General features: G+C 34.4%; 1 long non-coding RNA gene across 1 annotated transcript in view; it reads left to right on the plus strand.

The window, feature by feature from the left end:
• Nucleotides 1-16,657, plus strand: part of LOC123571885 (uncharacterized) — a 124,029-nt gene that overhangs the window by 11,619 nt on the left and 95,753 nt on the right. The window contains exon 3 of the long non-coding RNA XR_006696184.2: nt 16,291-16,415. This is a non-coding gene — a long non-coding RNA (uncharacterized lncRNA). The remainder of the gene's footprint in view (nt 1-16,290; nt 16,416-16,657) is intronic.

A 16,657-nucleotide genomic window follows, 5' to 3' on the forward strand; every position in this document is an offset into this window, starting at 1 on the left:
TATAAAATATTCAATTATTATTTCCTGTGGGGTTTGTTTTGTAAATATTTTATCCACAGTCTATATTCAGCTTCTTCTCCTTCCCATCTTTTAAGAAGTATCTGGGGAATAAACCCACATTTCCCCACTCAGTTGTTTGACTTCCGTTTAGTCTTCTTATAATTTATTAAATGATGTTTTTAAAAACATAAGTACTTCAAGTTTTCCTTCTTGCTGCTTTGTGTGTTGTTCCTTTCACCCACAAAATTGCTGCAATTAGTGATATAAAAAAGGATCCATTAGGGCATCAGCCCATCCTTTGGGATTTTAACTATAATTGTTTCTTTCATGGAAGTGCCTCCAGTCCTGCCTCAAATACACTGTATTGAATGTCCCAATATGACATAACTCTCTTAAGATAGAGGAGATTTTATTTCATTCAATGTTCAGAAACCCCCAGAAGTGGTTCTCATTCATGTTACAATTTTTAAAATAATAATGTAGACATCAAAGTTTATCTCGTTGCTTTTCTACTATGTACCTGTTCATGAAATATGAGCCCAGGGTGAATACTGAATAAAGTTTAAAATGCTTTAAATATGAATAAGCCTATAAGAATTGAGTTTATGTTGAAATAAATGGCCTAAAGTTCAGATATGTAATAAAACTATATCACTATTTTTTAGATCAACATTATTGGTAGCCATTCACCATATTATCATGATTTTTCAGACCACATGGTTTTTCTAGTAAATCCAAGTTATCAGAAAGTGTTAGTCTCTGATACATCCTTTTATTTTAAACATAAGCATATTTCTTTTACTATAGAGGCTAACTTAAAATTATGGGAATTTTTTAATTAAGCCATACTTTACAGGTTGACAATAACATGTTATCTAAGTTACAACTTGCTTTCAAATTTATATTTTGGATAACTTATGATTATCACATATTTAATTCATTTAAGTAGGAGGAAAAATAATTATAATTACACACTTTATTCTACCATATATCTTGATGTAAACTGATCATATTCATACCTGCCACTCATATTTTAATAGTCTTTCTACATGTGGGAAAATTCTCACATTGAGTGCCTTCTCCCCAGTATAGAAAGCAGAGCCGAAATTCTCTGATTCTCCAGCAATTACTGCCCAGAAATATGACCCCAGCTACACCAATCAGAATAACCCAGAGAAGACTATTTTTGATGTTATCAACATGATGCCAGACAAAACACAGACTTTCTATTTTATTGGTGTAGTTGGAACAAAAGTGTCCTGCAACGTAGCGTTCCTAGAAAGGAAGTGACATCCATGCTGTGGTAGTCATAGTTTCAGAAAAATCACATAGCAGGTCTTTGCTTCTCTGTGGTGGCTATGGCACCAGGGAGGTTCCTTCCTCAGGCCATGACAGCCTGGCTATGAGCATTGCTCCTGGCAATTAGTTTTAAATCTTCATCTTTCTAGCCATTCTGAAGATGCTCTAAGCAACCTAATATTTTTTAATAAACTATTGTTTTTTGTTTAAATCTGCCAGTGTAGATTCTGGTGCTTGCAACTAAAAGGTCTAACTGATATACAAGGTTCTCATTATGTTCATAAGACCATCAAGGTTGGGACATGTTTTAATGCTCTGTGATTATAAGATTGGAAGAAAAATGAAGTAATATTCAATAAGTAAATCCAATTTTCTGAAAGTTTTTGAAACTTAAGTTATGATCTAATTTAATAAGCTATAGAATGGTCTGGTAAATTACTAAAAGCCGTAGAAAATACTTAAGAAATAATTCAAAATTAATGACATAATTCGAGATAGACACTGATTTAAAAAACTGTATTAAACTTCAAATTGCATTTACTCAGGAGTGCATTGGAAAATTTGTTTATCCTCACTGTCTAAACTACAATTACTAGAATCCCTTGCCCAGCAGTAATGAGTAAATGTAAAGTGGGAAAAAAAGAAGAAATAATTTTAAAATATCAACAAGTTGGACGTCTTGAAAAGGCAAATAACACATAAAAATGACCTCAGGGGGTATGCTATAGTTTTTTGGGGTTTTTTTTCCTAAAAAAAAAAAAAAAAAAAAAAGAAATCAGGCCGGGCTCGGTGGCTCAAGCCTGTAATCCCAGCACTTTGGGAGGTGGAGACGGGCAGATCACGAGGTCAGGAGATGGAGACCATCGTGGCTAACACGGTGAAACCCCGTCTCTACTAAAAAATACAGAAAAAAAAAAAAACTAACCGGGCAAGGTGGCAGGCACCTGTAGTCCCAGCTACTGGGGAGGCTGAGGCAAGAGAATGGTGTGAACCCGGGAGGCGGAGCTTGCAGTGAGCTGAGATCCGGCCACTCTGCACTCCAGCCTGGGGGACAAAGCGAGACTCCATCTCAAAAAAAAAAAAAAAAAAATTCTATATTTAGTACTCATTTAAAGGAATAAAAGTGACAAGCAAGAGTGACAAGGAAAAGTGTTCTGAAGAGTGACTCTGAATTATAAAATAGTATTTCATATGACAGGGTAGTAAAAGTAGAATACTAATTTGGTGCAACCAATTCATCCATTTTTAATTTACACTCTGCACTGTGCCATTCATTCACTAATGCTTGAAATATATAGACGCCTGAGATAGGTCTTGTTCATCAGGGCAACTCTTGACACTAAAACAGTAATGTAATTATCCCCAAAGCAATAGACTATTACCAAATTGATTTATGTGCCATCTCTAGGATGCTTTTAAATTCATAGCCTATCACATGAGTATCATACAAAATTCAACTGAGAATTCAAAATTTAGCTGAGAAAGGACATCTCAGTTACAAACATCATTGCAAGTTAACATTTGAAAAACAGGAAAATATTTAACAGAGAGAACCACAGTTAATTGAATATTTACCCTACCCCAAATATAATGTGACTAAATTGCTGCAAGACATATCACAAGAAAATAAATAAATAAATAAATAAATAAGCTGTGCTCTGAATTTGGGCACTCACATGAGCTAACATACAACTCGAATTAAATAAACTAAGATGGGACTGTTTTTCTAAAATCTGTTAGTTGATTTTGCCATTATTAAATTAAAGATTTTGTTCCTCAAATACTCCAAGATGGAAAATTCACAGATGTAGTTTGAATACAAGGCTCTTAAAAATGACAATCTGGAAAAAAAAGAAAACCGTATTTGTCTGTTCAATAAACTAGTAAGGATATCCTATATAATATGAGATATTACTCTCTATATGGTCCATTATATTTAATGCTAATATACATTTGTGGGGAGTGATATGGTTTGACTCTGTCTTCACCCAAATCTCATCTTGAATCATAGTTTCCTTAATCCCCACATGTCGAGGAAGGGACCAGGTGGAGATAATTGAATCATGGGATGGTTTCTCCTATCCTTTTCTGGTGATAGTGAGTGAGTTCTCACAAGATCGATACTTTTTAAAGGGGCTTCCTCCTTCTCTGGGCACTAATTCTTCTCTTTCCTGCTGCCATGTGAAGAAAGACGTGTTTGTTTTCCCTTCCACCATGATTGTAAGTCTTCTGGGGCCTCCCCACCCATGCTGAACTGTGATCCAATTAAATGTCTTTCTTTTATAAATTACCCAGTCTCAGGTATGTCTTTATTAGCCTGAGACTGGACTAATGCAGGGAGACACTATGTTGAGATATTAACTGGTATGCTTTCCCCATTCTATACTCACAGACTCTTTTTTTTTTTTGTATTCTAAAAGAGTCTTTTACCCTCCACCATCATCCATAGCGGTTATACTTGAAGGATACAGCATGGTTAAGCCGTATTACTGAAAGAAGTATGGATAAATGGTTAAAAATGCACTCTTGAGCCAGACACTTTGAGTTCAAACGCCAGCTTTGTACATTGATGATCAAATAATTTGAGCAAGTTATTTAATTTTTCCATGCCTTAGTTTCCTCAAAGATAAAATAAGATTGTTGTATGGCTTATGTGAGTTTATATGCATACATTGCTTAGAATAGCGCCTGCTACACAGTAAGCATTAAATGTCCTTCATTGTTATTTGTTGTTACTATGCTCAAAATTCATTGATGCAACTATCTAAACAGATTGAACTACTTATAGTTTTAACCATTCCCAATGACTAGATCAAAAGATGCCAGGCACAGAAGAACAAGTGTAGAGTTGGTAATCATGCAAGGAGCATGAGAATATGAAAGTGCCAGAGCAAGCACCTCCCACTGTGAGTCCCTGAGAGAAAGGTAGAAAAGCCAGGGCAGTCTGAAATCCAAAGTCAGCTCATTTCTGGCAATCACCCAATTTGGCCAAATGCTTACCTGTTCTTTGAGATTCCATCTAGGTCCCTGGTCTACACCCCAACCCCAATATTGACAAACACATGCAGCAAACTAGGACTTTTGTATAATCCTCCTAAGAGAATGATGAAAACTTGGAGTGAGAAGGTAGTGCCACGCAAGGAAAGCCTTGCCTGCACCAGGATAATTCTGAAGGAACATATTTATTGCCAAATATTTATTGAATTTCTATTAGATTTCTATTAGATATTTTCACAAACATTATATTTTTCTACTACATATAGTTTCTACTAGATTTTCCCACATGCATTATTTTACTAATATCCTCTGAAACTCAGGAGTACCATAATACTTCAATTCTTCTTTTCTTAATGTAATGGCGAAGTCACGTAGCCATTTGAGACTTCAATCTCCTCATCTGTAAAATGAGAAACACTGCATTTGTGACCTTACAGAATTATTTTAAGAACCCAATGACATAACAAATATGAAAGCATTTAAAAAACTGTACAGTGCCCTGTAATTATCAGGCATAAATCTGCAACAATATGTCAGCTGCTTCCTTCTAAATGTCCCACACCAACCTCAATATAAACTCATTCTTCCCTGAGAAATGCACACTTCTATGCAGGAAGATAGTTTTAACTTTGGCAGTAATAACAGGTAATTGTTTTTCTTGGAATTCATGAAAGTAATTTCTATAGAAAAACTTGTTTATAATGTTTAATGATTAAAATGACTCATTCCAAAGTTTCTTAATGAAATAATTGGTAAAGGTAATGAAAAACAGTTGGTGTGACTTACTTTGCTGTGTTTTTTTAGTTCAAGACAGAAAAAGATAATGTTAAAAATAAGAAGGTAGTTTTCTAGGATCCTAAAGAAAAGAGGCCAAACACATACCTAACCCTTGTTTTGTGTGGAAAACCACAGTTACATTGCCCCGAGTCCCCAATAAGGGGACAATAAGTACCCAAATTAAAATCATAGAAATGGATGCCAGTATATATTTGTTGTGTTGAAAAGCTGAAAGGTAGGAAAATAATAGCTGTGTTCCTGTCCTATGTCCTGATAATGACAGCAGTAGTGATACTGGGTACTCAAAAAGATAAAATCAATTCAAAAGAGCAATCCTAGACGAATTTTGCATGTTTAACTTAATTTCATTATGTGATTGATATTTATTAGAGTCAAAGCCTGATTAGTCAAGAATTGATTATCTAGTTTGTAAATTATCTAGGGATTTTTTAGGATCTCTCTTACTCCCTCCATCTCCTAAGTTTTGCTCATTTCACTGTCAATTATCCTCCCTGCTGAATGGTGAATAGATAAAGTAAAAAAGAAACACAAAACGTGCTATGTCATGACTTAGCAATCCTGACAAAAGTTCATGAGAGATAATTTGGAAGAATTCAGCATGGGTTATTTGCAGATTTCTATATTTAATTATATTTGTGTTCTTCCTTAATTTATCTCATTTAATTAATAATATTTGATTTCCCTTACTAAGAAATGGTAACTCTAAAAGGCCAACTCAAATATATTTCAAATTCTATGAAAACATTTATCTAAAAGCAAATTAATGATACTTTAAAACATCTTATTTTGCATGGTATTTTTTATTTTGTAATAACAATACATTTTAAAATTATGGACCACATCGAAGGATTTAAAATGTATATAAGTGGTGTATAATTCTTCACATTCTATAATTCACTCTTTTACTTGATTTTTGAAAAGATTTATCCATGTTAACACACACACTTTATTTATTTTGAAATCCAAGTATTAGTCTGTTAGATGAATGTACAATATTTATCTGTTTTCTATTTGATGTACATTTTACCTGCTCCATTTTCTATGATTTTAAATTATACTGCAACTCTCCTTACTAATTTATCTGAATTTTTTTTCATGGGAAACATCCAGGGGTAAAATTTCTGTGTCCTGAGATACATCAGCTTTACTATATACCAAACTAATCTCCAGAGAATCTGAACTATTTAACACTCTTGGCAGGAGTATCTGAGAGTTTCCGTTTCTCTAACACTTGTTATTGTCAGATAATTTTTCAGTTTTGCCAACGACAGGTATAAAGTTCTTTTTTGGTTTTAATTTGCTTCCCTTGATTACTAATATAGTTGATCATGTTTTTGCTCTTTTATTGGCCATTTTTATTTTTTTCTCCTGTGAATTACCTATTCATAGCCTTTGGACATTTTCATTGGCAGTTGATACTTCTGTTTGTCACTCACACGGGCTGCAAATGTCTTCTCTCTGTATGTGACTAGTTTTTCACTTTGTCTATAGTTTCTTTTGTGCAAAAAGTTTAACTTATTGTGTTGCAAATATATCACAATTTTCTTTTTTGTTTTTATTATTTTATTTTACTTTATTTTTGAGATGGAGTCTTGCTCTGTCGCCCAGGCTGGAGTGCAGTGGCGTGATCTGGGCTCACTGCAAGCTCCACCGCCTGGGTTCACGCCATTCTTCTGCCTCAGCCTCCCAAGTGGCTGGGACTTCAGGCACCTGTCACCACACCCGGCTAATTTTTTGTATTTTTAGTAGAGACAGAGTTTCACCGTGTCAGCCAGGGTGGTCTCCATCTCCTGACCTTGTGATCCACCCGCCTCGGCCTCCCAAAGTGCTGGGTTTTCTTTTATAATTTGTGTTCTTTTTGTGTCTGAAGTAAATAAATCCTTTCTTCCCTGAAGGTCATAAAAATGTTACTCTTTGTTTTACTCAAAAAGTTTTAAAGGACTTAATTTAACTTTTTCCATATGGATAAACAATTATCCCAACACCATTTATCTAACAGTTCATCTTTTTTCCTCGTTTATTTGTAATACTATGTCTGTCATACATTATTGTCATATATGAATGAATCAATTTCTAGGTTTGTTATATTCTGTTGGTCTATTTATTCATCCTGTACTAATATCTGTATTATTCATTTATTAAAATTTTTGTTATATGTGAGGTCAAGTTTATTATCCCAGTTGTTCAAATCGTCATAGTGGTTTTTGGCCATGTGATTTTGCATTTGTAGTTTTCGAGTTCCATGAAAACCCCCCAAAGATTTCTTTATTTAAATTATATTAGATTTTAAGATTAATCTGTGGTGCATCATCAAAGTTTTCCTGAGAAACAATCATATGAACATAACTTTCCATTTATTCAGGCTTTTAAAAATCATCTCCAATAATTTTTCACCTACAGTCTAACATTCTGTATAACTTTTTCTGTTTTATAGAACATATTTTTATTGATTGATTTTTGTTAATTGTTGGTGTATTCATTATCAGGAATGATACTGATTTTTGTATGCTGGTGAGTTTTAATAATCTGTCCACAGAATCCCCTAAATTTCCAACGTAGGTAATCATATAATTAACGAATAAGGAGAGTTTTATCTCTTCGTTTGTCATTATTATTATTTCCCAGATTTATTTCTTTTTCTTTCTTACCTTAATCATTTTTGAACATTGTGTTGACCATTACCTATTAGAAACCATGAGATTAGGCATCTTTTTCTTATTGTAGACTATGTTAGTCCGTTCTCACACTGCTATTAAAAAACTGCCTGAGACTGGGTAATTTATAAAAGAAAAAGATTTAACTGACTCACAGTTCTGCATGGCTGGGGAGATCTCAGGAAACTTACAATTGTGATAGAAGACAAAGGAGAGTTAAGGCACCTTCATCACAAGGCGGCAGAAAGAAGAAGTGCCAAGTGAAAGGGGAAGAGCCTCTTTTAAAAACAGTCAGATCTTGTGAGAACTCACTCACTATCATGAAAACAGCATAGAAACTGCCCCCATGATTCAATTACCTCTACCTGGTCTCTCCCTTGACATATGGAGAATATGGGGATTACAATTCAAGATGAAATTTGGGTGGGGACACAAAGCCTAACCACATCACTGACTTAATGGAAATGCCCATCATTTTCTTTTAGGTTTTTGGCAGGTACTTCAATAAAACTAGGAAAATTATTTTTCATTGATAGTTTTCTTGCAAATTTTTTTTAGAAAAATATCATGAGTGAATTTTATAATTTGCTAAAGGAGTTTTCCACATTTATCTTCATATGGCGTATTTTCTTTGACTTGTTAATATGATATTTTGGAGTAATAGATTTTCTGAAGTTAAACTATTTTGTGTTCCAATATTATAATTAGTTATGGTGTGTTGATTAATTGATAGATAAATTTGATTTGATAGTAGTTTAGTAAGATAGTATCTTCAGATTTTTTGTATGCATTTGTATCAATATGTCTATTTTTAAAATATTCTCCTAATTACTATAGTATATCTAAACATTAGTCTAGTAGTGTCTGTGCTTTTACTGTTCTCCAAAATGGTAGGTATAAAATAAGCATGTTTGGCTCCCTTGAAACCTTGGTAAAACTTTTCTTCTCAGTTTAGTTTCTTTTGGGGTGGTTTTGTTAACCTTCTAGTCATAAGGTTGTGACTATGCCTATTCTGTATCTCAGCGGGAGCTATAAGCCACTCTAGGACTTCAAGTAGCAAACTTCACTTTGGTCCCCTTTCTTGAGGGTATATTTTAGATCCTGGAAACTTCTGCCTACTGAGAACCTAAAGTTAGGAAGTTAGGAAGGCCATATCATCATCTGCTCACAACTTTTCATTTCTTTTCTGTTACCGGCCAAAAAAAGTTTTGCCTTTGCATTTGAGAAAGGCCATGTCCTTCTGACTTTCTTATTTTATATTTTACCATCTTTGGTAAGTGTTTGGAACAAAGGGTGTTATCAAAGTATGAAATTTTGTCATAGTTTTAATTAAGACCCTGTAAAACTTAGTTTCCTTTTTCAAATATTTGATAGCTAGACGTATTCATTTCTTAGAACTGCTACAATAAAGTACAAACTGAACAGTTTAAAACAAGAAAAACATATTATCTCACAATTATGAAGTCTTGAAGTCCAAAATCAGATTGTCTGAATGATCATGCTCCCTCTGAAGCTTTCAGAAAAGAATGCTTCTTTGCCCTTTTCTAGCTTTTGGTAATTTGCGGGTAATCTTTAGTGTTCCTTGGCATTCGTTGGTTTGCATCTGCAGCACTTCAATCTCTGCCTGTTGTCATGTGATGTTCTCTCTGTGTCTCTCTCCTCTTATGAGGATGTCAATCATATTGGATTATGGGTCCACCTACGGACTTCATTTTAAATTATTATTATTATTATTATTATTATTTAAGTTCTGGGGTATATGTGCAGAACGTGCAGGTTTGTCACATAAGTATACACGTGCCATGGTGGTTTGCTGCACCCATCAACCCGTCATCTACATTAGGCATTAGGTACTTCTCCTAATGCTATCCCTCCCCTAGCCGCCCACCCTCCAACAGGCCCTGGTGTTTGATGTTCCCCTCCCTGTGTCTATGTGTTCTCATTGTTCAACTCCCACTTATGAGTGAGAACATGTGGTGTTTGATTTTCTGTTCTTATGTTAGTTTGCTGAGAATGATGGTTTCCAGCTTCATCCATGTCCCTGCAAAGGGCATGAACTCATCCTTTTTATGACTGCGTAGTATTCCATGGTGTATATGTGCCACATTTTCTTTATCCAGTCTATCATTAATTGCATTTGGGTTGGTTCCAAGTCTTTGCTATTGTGAATACTGCCACAATAAACATACATGTGCATGTTTCTTTATAGTAGAATGATTTATAATCCTCTGGGTATATACCAGTAATGGGATTTCTGGGTCAAATTGTATTTCTAGTTCTAGATCCTTGAGGAATCACCACAGTGTCTTCCACAATGGTTGAACTAATTTACACTCCCACCCTGCAAAGGCGTTATTTCCAAATAAGTTCATATTCACAAATACTAAAGGTTAGGACTTTAACATATCTTTTTGTGAGACATACAGTAATTCAACCCACAACTTTAGGCATATGCTGCCATCAATTATATATTGAATTCAATATTGAATGTTATATATAATCATGTTTTTTTCAACTTTTGTGTGTCTTTATATATCAAAACATATCCACAAACACACACAGAGAGATATGGTTATATGCATATTTGTAATTTTGTCTTCCCACCATATCAAACTTTGACAACCATTTGTTGAACTCTGACTTGCTTCCCTTAATTCTATTACATATAACATTGCTCCCTTTGTTTGAATTGAAGCTACTGTAATTCTGACTGATTAACCTAGTGAAAGGCAGTTAGCAGAAAGGCCCCAATCTTCTTATTCTAATAGTAACAAAAAAGTGCCTTAACAATAACAATCTGTCAGTACAACTTCTAAATTATAATAAACAAAAATAGTATGGAACTCTTTTAGATTAGTAAAATCTACCTCCTCGTAATTTGTGGCAATTTCTAGTTTAAAAAAAATCAGGTGTTTGGTATTGATTACAGAGGGAACAAAGCATAAAATCTAACCTGCAGTAACATGTCAAAATTTTGCAGTAAACTAACAATTCAGGGAGCCACTCTAGTACAACCAAAAGAAATGTGAAACAACTGGGAAGCAGGACTACTGCAAAGCATGGCTAAATGACCTAAAATGCATTTTGGAGTAGAGCATATGTGTGTATAGTATAAGATAACAAATTAGCTATTTATAAATTAAAGATTCTGCATCATCCACAAACATTTATGGAGCGCAGATCATTTACAAGTTCCACATACTAAGTTCTTATGTAAAACATTATACTAATTTTTAAAGTATATAACCTGCGTTAAGAACTTGTATATGTAGAAAGGGGGAGATATAAAGTAATATGTGCACATTACTTCGGTGATCAGCAAACTTGTACATTATTTCTATGTTTTCATGTGTGTCTCAAATATTGCTTTATTGGTGTGAACAATAACTTAGTTTCACTAGTGATGTATAAAACATCAAAATCAAGAAGTACCAAACTATGCTAGGGTTTCTTATTTGCTTCTAATGCTATTTTGTGGGTGTTCAATATGTCTTCATGTGGTAAGAGTACAAGTCCTCTCAGAGGACAACACACTCAGTCATTATCCTATGAAAATATGAGTCAACATAGGAGCAGTGTCCTATTTCAAATTATGATTGGTAGATATTAGTCAATTTGCTTTCACTTTTACCGTAACAAAAGTGCAATTTCTCTGCTTCACCCACTGGACCATGCCAGCTGGTTGGGAACCAAATCTCTAAAAGTACCAATTAAAATAAAAATAGTTCAATCTGGAATAAGTAATAAAGTACAGCTTTGGAACACTGTGAAAATATATAAGTGATCATTAGCAACACCTGCAGCCTACTTCCCTTTGCTTATAATGACTCATTGACAATAGTCTAGTGATAGCACAAAAGGCTGAAAAGTGGAAACAGAAAAACTTCCACTTTCTTAGTGATAATTAAACTCCATTTATTCTAATTTCTTTTTATGCTAACTCATTTAATTTATATTTATATCAAACAGCATCCACATATGTATCCTCAAATTTTTCCATTATTCAACTAAAATACTCTATGTGTGATAAAAGAGGTATTTTTAAAAATCAATAAGTTACTTATTAAATCAATGTCCTCATCTGTAAAATGAGGAAATATGTCTAGCCGAGGACTGCGCAGAGAGTGCCACTCTTTAATCCCACACCCAAGGTGGACATTGATGATGAAAGTTTTTCTGGTATGGATAATTCACAGCTTTTTCTATAAGGCTCTGATGAAGATTTTCTTGTTTCTTAAACCTATGGTCTGAAAGAATAGTTATCTTCTGCTCTTTTCGTATATTGAATATACTATGCTATAATGGGGATAAGATCATTGCAATGAGGATTATCATTTAGAAAAAGAAACAATGGAAGAAACAGAGCAGTAAGTGGTACGTGGCAATGTAGAAATTCTCCAGGACCAGACATGGTAAAGATTCACTATCTTAGGGATGAGAATTTACAAGATTAGATCTGAGTCTGCTCTCGGGGTCCTTGACCAATATCCATGATGACCCTTGTCTGGCCTCCTGTGATAGTCTCCATTTTCTGTTATCTTCGTTGGATGTATTCGTAATGGATATTGGAAAATATACCTTATTTACAGTCCATTTTATGATAATGCAAGAGTGGCAAATATAGTTGTAAGTCCCAAAAAGTTAAAATAATTTGAGTAGAGGCTTATAATTTCTTCAACAATATGATTATTTCAAAAACTTAGTTCTATTTACTTTCAGTCAGACTTGTAGCTGGTACAAACACTCATTTTTATCGTAATCATGTCTTTGAATGTTATTATTTCACAATCCTGATGAATATTTTCACTGTGTATAAAATTCTAGAATGGCAGTTCTTTCCTTTCTGCAAATTAAAACCATAATCTGCTGATACGTGCCTTCCATTGTGAACATTGAGCAGTCAGCTGTCAATGTAACAATTCCAAGTAATCTATAAATCACAGTTCTTGCTTTCACGATGTTTTCTTAAGATTTTTCTCACCTTTTTAATTCCATTTTTTAAGAGATTTTGCAGTTTCACTAAATTGTAAAGTCAAGCATTCATACTGATTTTCTTATTTAAACTGTACTTTACAGTAATCAAATAGTCAATAGGAAAAGTGTCTCCTTATAAAAAGATTCCAATTAATATATAGGAAATAATAATAGAATTATATTATAGCCATTTTGTAACTTCTAATCTGTGAATAGATTGAAACACTGACTAGTTCCTGTTAATATTGTTATTTAACAGTTGATCCCAGTCCTTGGTAGATTTAAACAAACTTTTATTTTGCTCACAATTTTGTGTTGGAAATTCAGGAAGAACTTGACTGGGCATTTCTCTCTTGGGGTCGCTCAGGCAGTTGTAAGTAAAGGTCAGCCAAGGCTACAGTGATCTGAAGACTTAACTGGACTGAATATCCAGGATGGTTGGTTCTCATGGCTGAAAGTTGACGCTGGCTCTCAACTGAGAGCTCTAATGGGATTGACTGGAATATCTACAAGTGGATTATCCAGCATAGCAGTCTCAGAGTAATTAGACTTGTCATATCGCAGTTGCCTTCCCTTAGAGCAGGGTTCTCAACCTTGGAACTATTGACATCTTGTTGTAGGGAGTCTGTCCTGTGCCTTGCAGGATGTTTAGCAGTATCCCTGCCTCTACCCACTAGATGGCAGTAGCACCACCCTTCCCATTGTGTCCAGACTTGACTAAATGTCCCCGAAATGGGAGGGAGGATTAAATCTCCCCAGAAAGGAAATGATTGCCCTAGTGAGCATCCAAAAAGAGGCAGGGGACCTGCATAATTTTTCTCTGATCTAGCTTCAAAAGTCTCACAGCATTATTTCCACTGTTTTCTACTGGTTACAAGAAAATTACTAGAGTAAATTGAGATTTGAGGAGAATCTCATAGTGGTGGAGTGTCAAAAAAGGTTGAACATGTTTTAAAATACCTGCAAATGGCCAATGACATCAAAAAATGAAGAAAATACATATGAATCTGATAAAACCTCTAGTTCTAACCAGGAATGTATAGAGAATACAGAGAATATACTAAATAATGCACAGGGGTTAATGAGCAAAATCCAATTGATCCAGGTGTTGGGAAAATCTAAAAGTTCAAAGACCAAGTTTATCCAACAAATAAAATTCAAGTCGAAAAAGATTCAGGAAAAGCCTCAATCTTTTAAAGATTAAAGCAGACTGAAGATACATGTCAACCATTACAATGCATATATTTTACCTGAATTATGATTTAAACATTGCAAGGAAAAATTATGAGACAACTAGAGAATTTGAATATCTAGTGAATATCTGATAATATTAAGAAATATTGTTAAATTTTTTCCTATGATAATGTTATTGAGATTTTTTTTTTAAGAAAAAGATTTATTTTACTTTGGAAACATATTCTGAAATAATTGAGGTTGAAATAATATGATGTCTGGAATTTGTTTCAAAATAACACAGGGCTTGAGGAATGGGATTAGGCATTTCTAATTTTTAAAATTCATATTTGGAAGATTGTCACAACTTTGTTCACTTTTAATCACTTTTACCAAATGGACATATATATATATATATATGTATATAGAAATATATGTAAAATTTTATTCAAGTTATAAAATATATGCCCATGATAAATATTTTTGACAATAGAGTACCCTTTTAGGGAAAAATAGCAATAACTTAAAACATAGAGGAAACCAACATTAAATTTTTCTATGCTTCCCTTTGGTCCTGTTTCTATTCATAGACATAATGGAAACATAGTTCAGATCACATTGTATTTACCAATTTCTCAGTCAAAATTATATAGTGTTCATTTTCCTATATTATTTAAATTTCTCCAATATTTCTCTGACAATAAAATTTTAATTGTGGATACATAAGTCCTGCACAAACAGGTTAAATCCAAAGTCTTTTTCTGAATATTTAAAACGTATATTGTAAATGAAAACTTATTTTCCCACTGTGTCTACTCATGGGTTATGAATAGAATAGATTTAAAAATACTTTTTAAATTTCAAGTCATTTATTTTAGAAGGTTTTAATTGTTTCTCTCGGATTTTCTATGTATAATTTGTATTTTTTGGCCGGGCGCGGTGGCTCAAGCCTGTAATCACAGCACTTTGGGAGGCCGAGGCGGGCGGATCACGAGGTCAGGAGATCGAGACCACCCTGGCTAACACGGTGAAACCCCGTCTCTACTAAAAATACAAAAAGAAATTAGCCGGGCGTGGTGGCGGACGCCTGTAGTCCCAGCTACTCGGGAGGCTGAGGCGGGAGAATGGCGTGAACCCGGGAGGCGGAGCTTGCAGTGAGCCGAGATCGCGCCACTGTACTCCAGCCTGGGCGACAGAGCGAGACTCCGTCTCAAAAAAAACAACAACAACAACAACAAAAAAAAATTTGTATTTTTTTTCCATTTTTCCAACGGTATCTCTTACTTCTACTTCTTTTCTTTTTATGCTGGCAACATTTTCAACACATCATTAAATAATAATGATCTTGACAATTGTATTTTAAAAAAATATGTTCTCCAAAATTTAAAAAATCAATATCAGATAATATGAGTGCTTCCAAATCCAGGATGTCATTTCAGTTTTGTTCAGTCCTCAGAAGATACAGATTCACAGAAGTCTCTGGTGCAAAACAGCACCAAGAATTCTGGCATAAGAGTGGGTCATCTTTGTTCATAGGATCAGATTTCATTCAGTCACAATATTCGGGTCAATTCTAGGAGAATTGGAGATTGATCCCAAAGGCTCTAGGTTCAGAAAGTTTTGGGGGGTTTAATCTAATGATTACTATTACTGATGTAAAGATGGAGAGCTGAGATGAATTCAGAGACTGAGCTCAAAGCCTTTCAGGATATTGAAAACTATCAAAACCCACAACACAACTCCAAGATTTGTAAATGATGGACATTTGAAAACAGTTTCTTATCCTGAGGTCAGATGGCAAAGAGAAAAATAATTACGGGCTGGGCGTGGTGGCTCACTCCTGTAATCCCGGCACTTTGGGAGGCCTCACTTGAGGTCAGGAGTTCAAGATCAGCCTGGCCAACATGTTGAAACCCCATCTCTACTAAAAATTAAAAAATTAGCTAGGCGTGGTGGCACACCCCTGTAGTCCCAGCTTACTCGGGAGGCTGAGACAGGAGGATCACTTTAACCCAGGAGGCGGAGGTCGCAGTGAGCCAAGATTGTGCTACCGTGCTCCAGCCTGGGCAACAGAGCAAGACTCCATCTCAAAAAAAAAAAAAATTGTAAAAAAATTATAAACTGAAGAAGCACAACTATGACTCACAAATTAGTGATTCTGAACGTTGAGGTAAATAGCCAGCAACGGGCACATATTATAGAGACAGATGACACTTTTGCACAACATTAAAGGAAAAAGGACAGTTGTCACATATTTTTTCATTAGTTAAAGAAATGCTTTCGTATTAGTAAAGAACAAAACAACAAAAAAGTTCTGATCAGCCATTTTTGACTGCCAGATATCTGATAAATTGAATACTAAACAAAGTACCATTTTTAAATTTATTTTATACAGAACATAAGCTAAAAGACAAAATTATAAAAAGCTCTATTATATGTTGGAAAAACTGAACAAGAGAAACAATTATATACACTATCTCTTCTGGAAAAGCTGGATTGGGTTTTGGTCTGTATCAATAGGTGAGTTCTCAGTCTTCCCACCTTTTTTCTTTTTTTCTTTTTTATCATGTCCTATGACCTAATGCCAGAAAGAAAAAATAATTTTAGCCTGATTATGAAAGCTTGTATAATTAGTAAACTCTCAGTAACTGAAAGTATATGAATAGGGTATGGATGATGATGACTAGCAACTTTGTTTAGAGGGGATTCAAACATCAGGAGGCTGATTGGGTTTTATGACCTGTAGTGTGATATCCAATGCT

Source organism: Macaca fascicularis, chromosome 2, assembly GCF_037993035.2.
Source record: "Macaca fascicularis isolate 582-1 chromosome 2, T2T-MFA8v1.1".
NCBI lineage: Eukaryota > Metazoa > Chordata > Mammalia > Primates > Cercopithecidae > Macaca > Macaca fascicularis.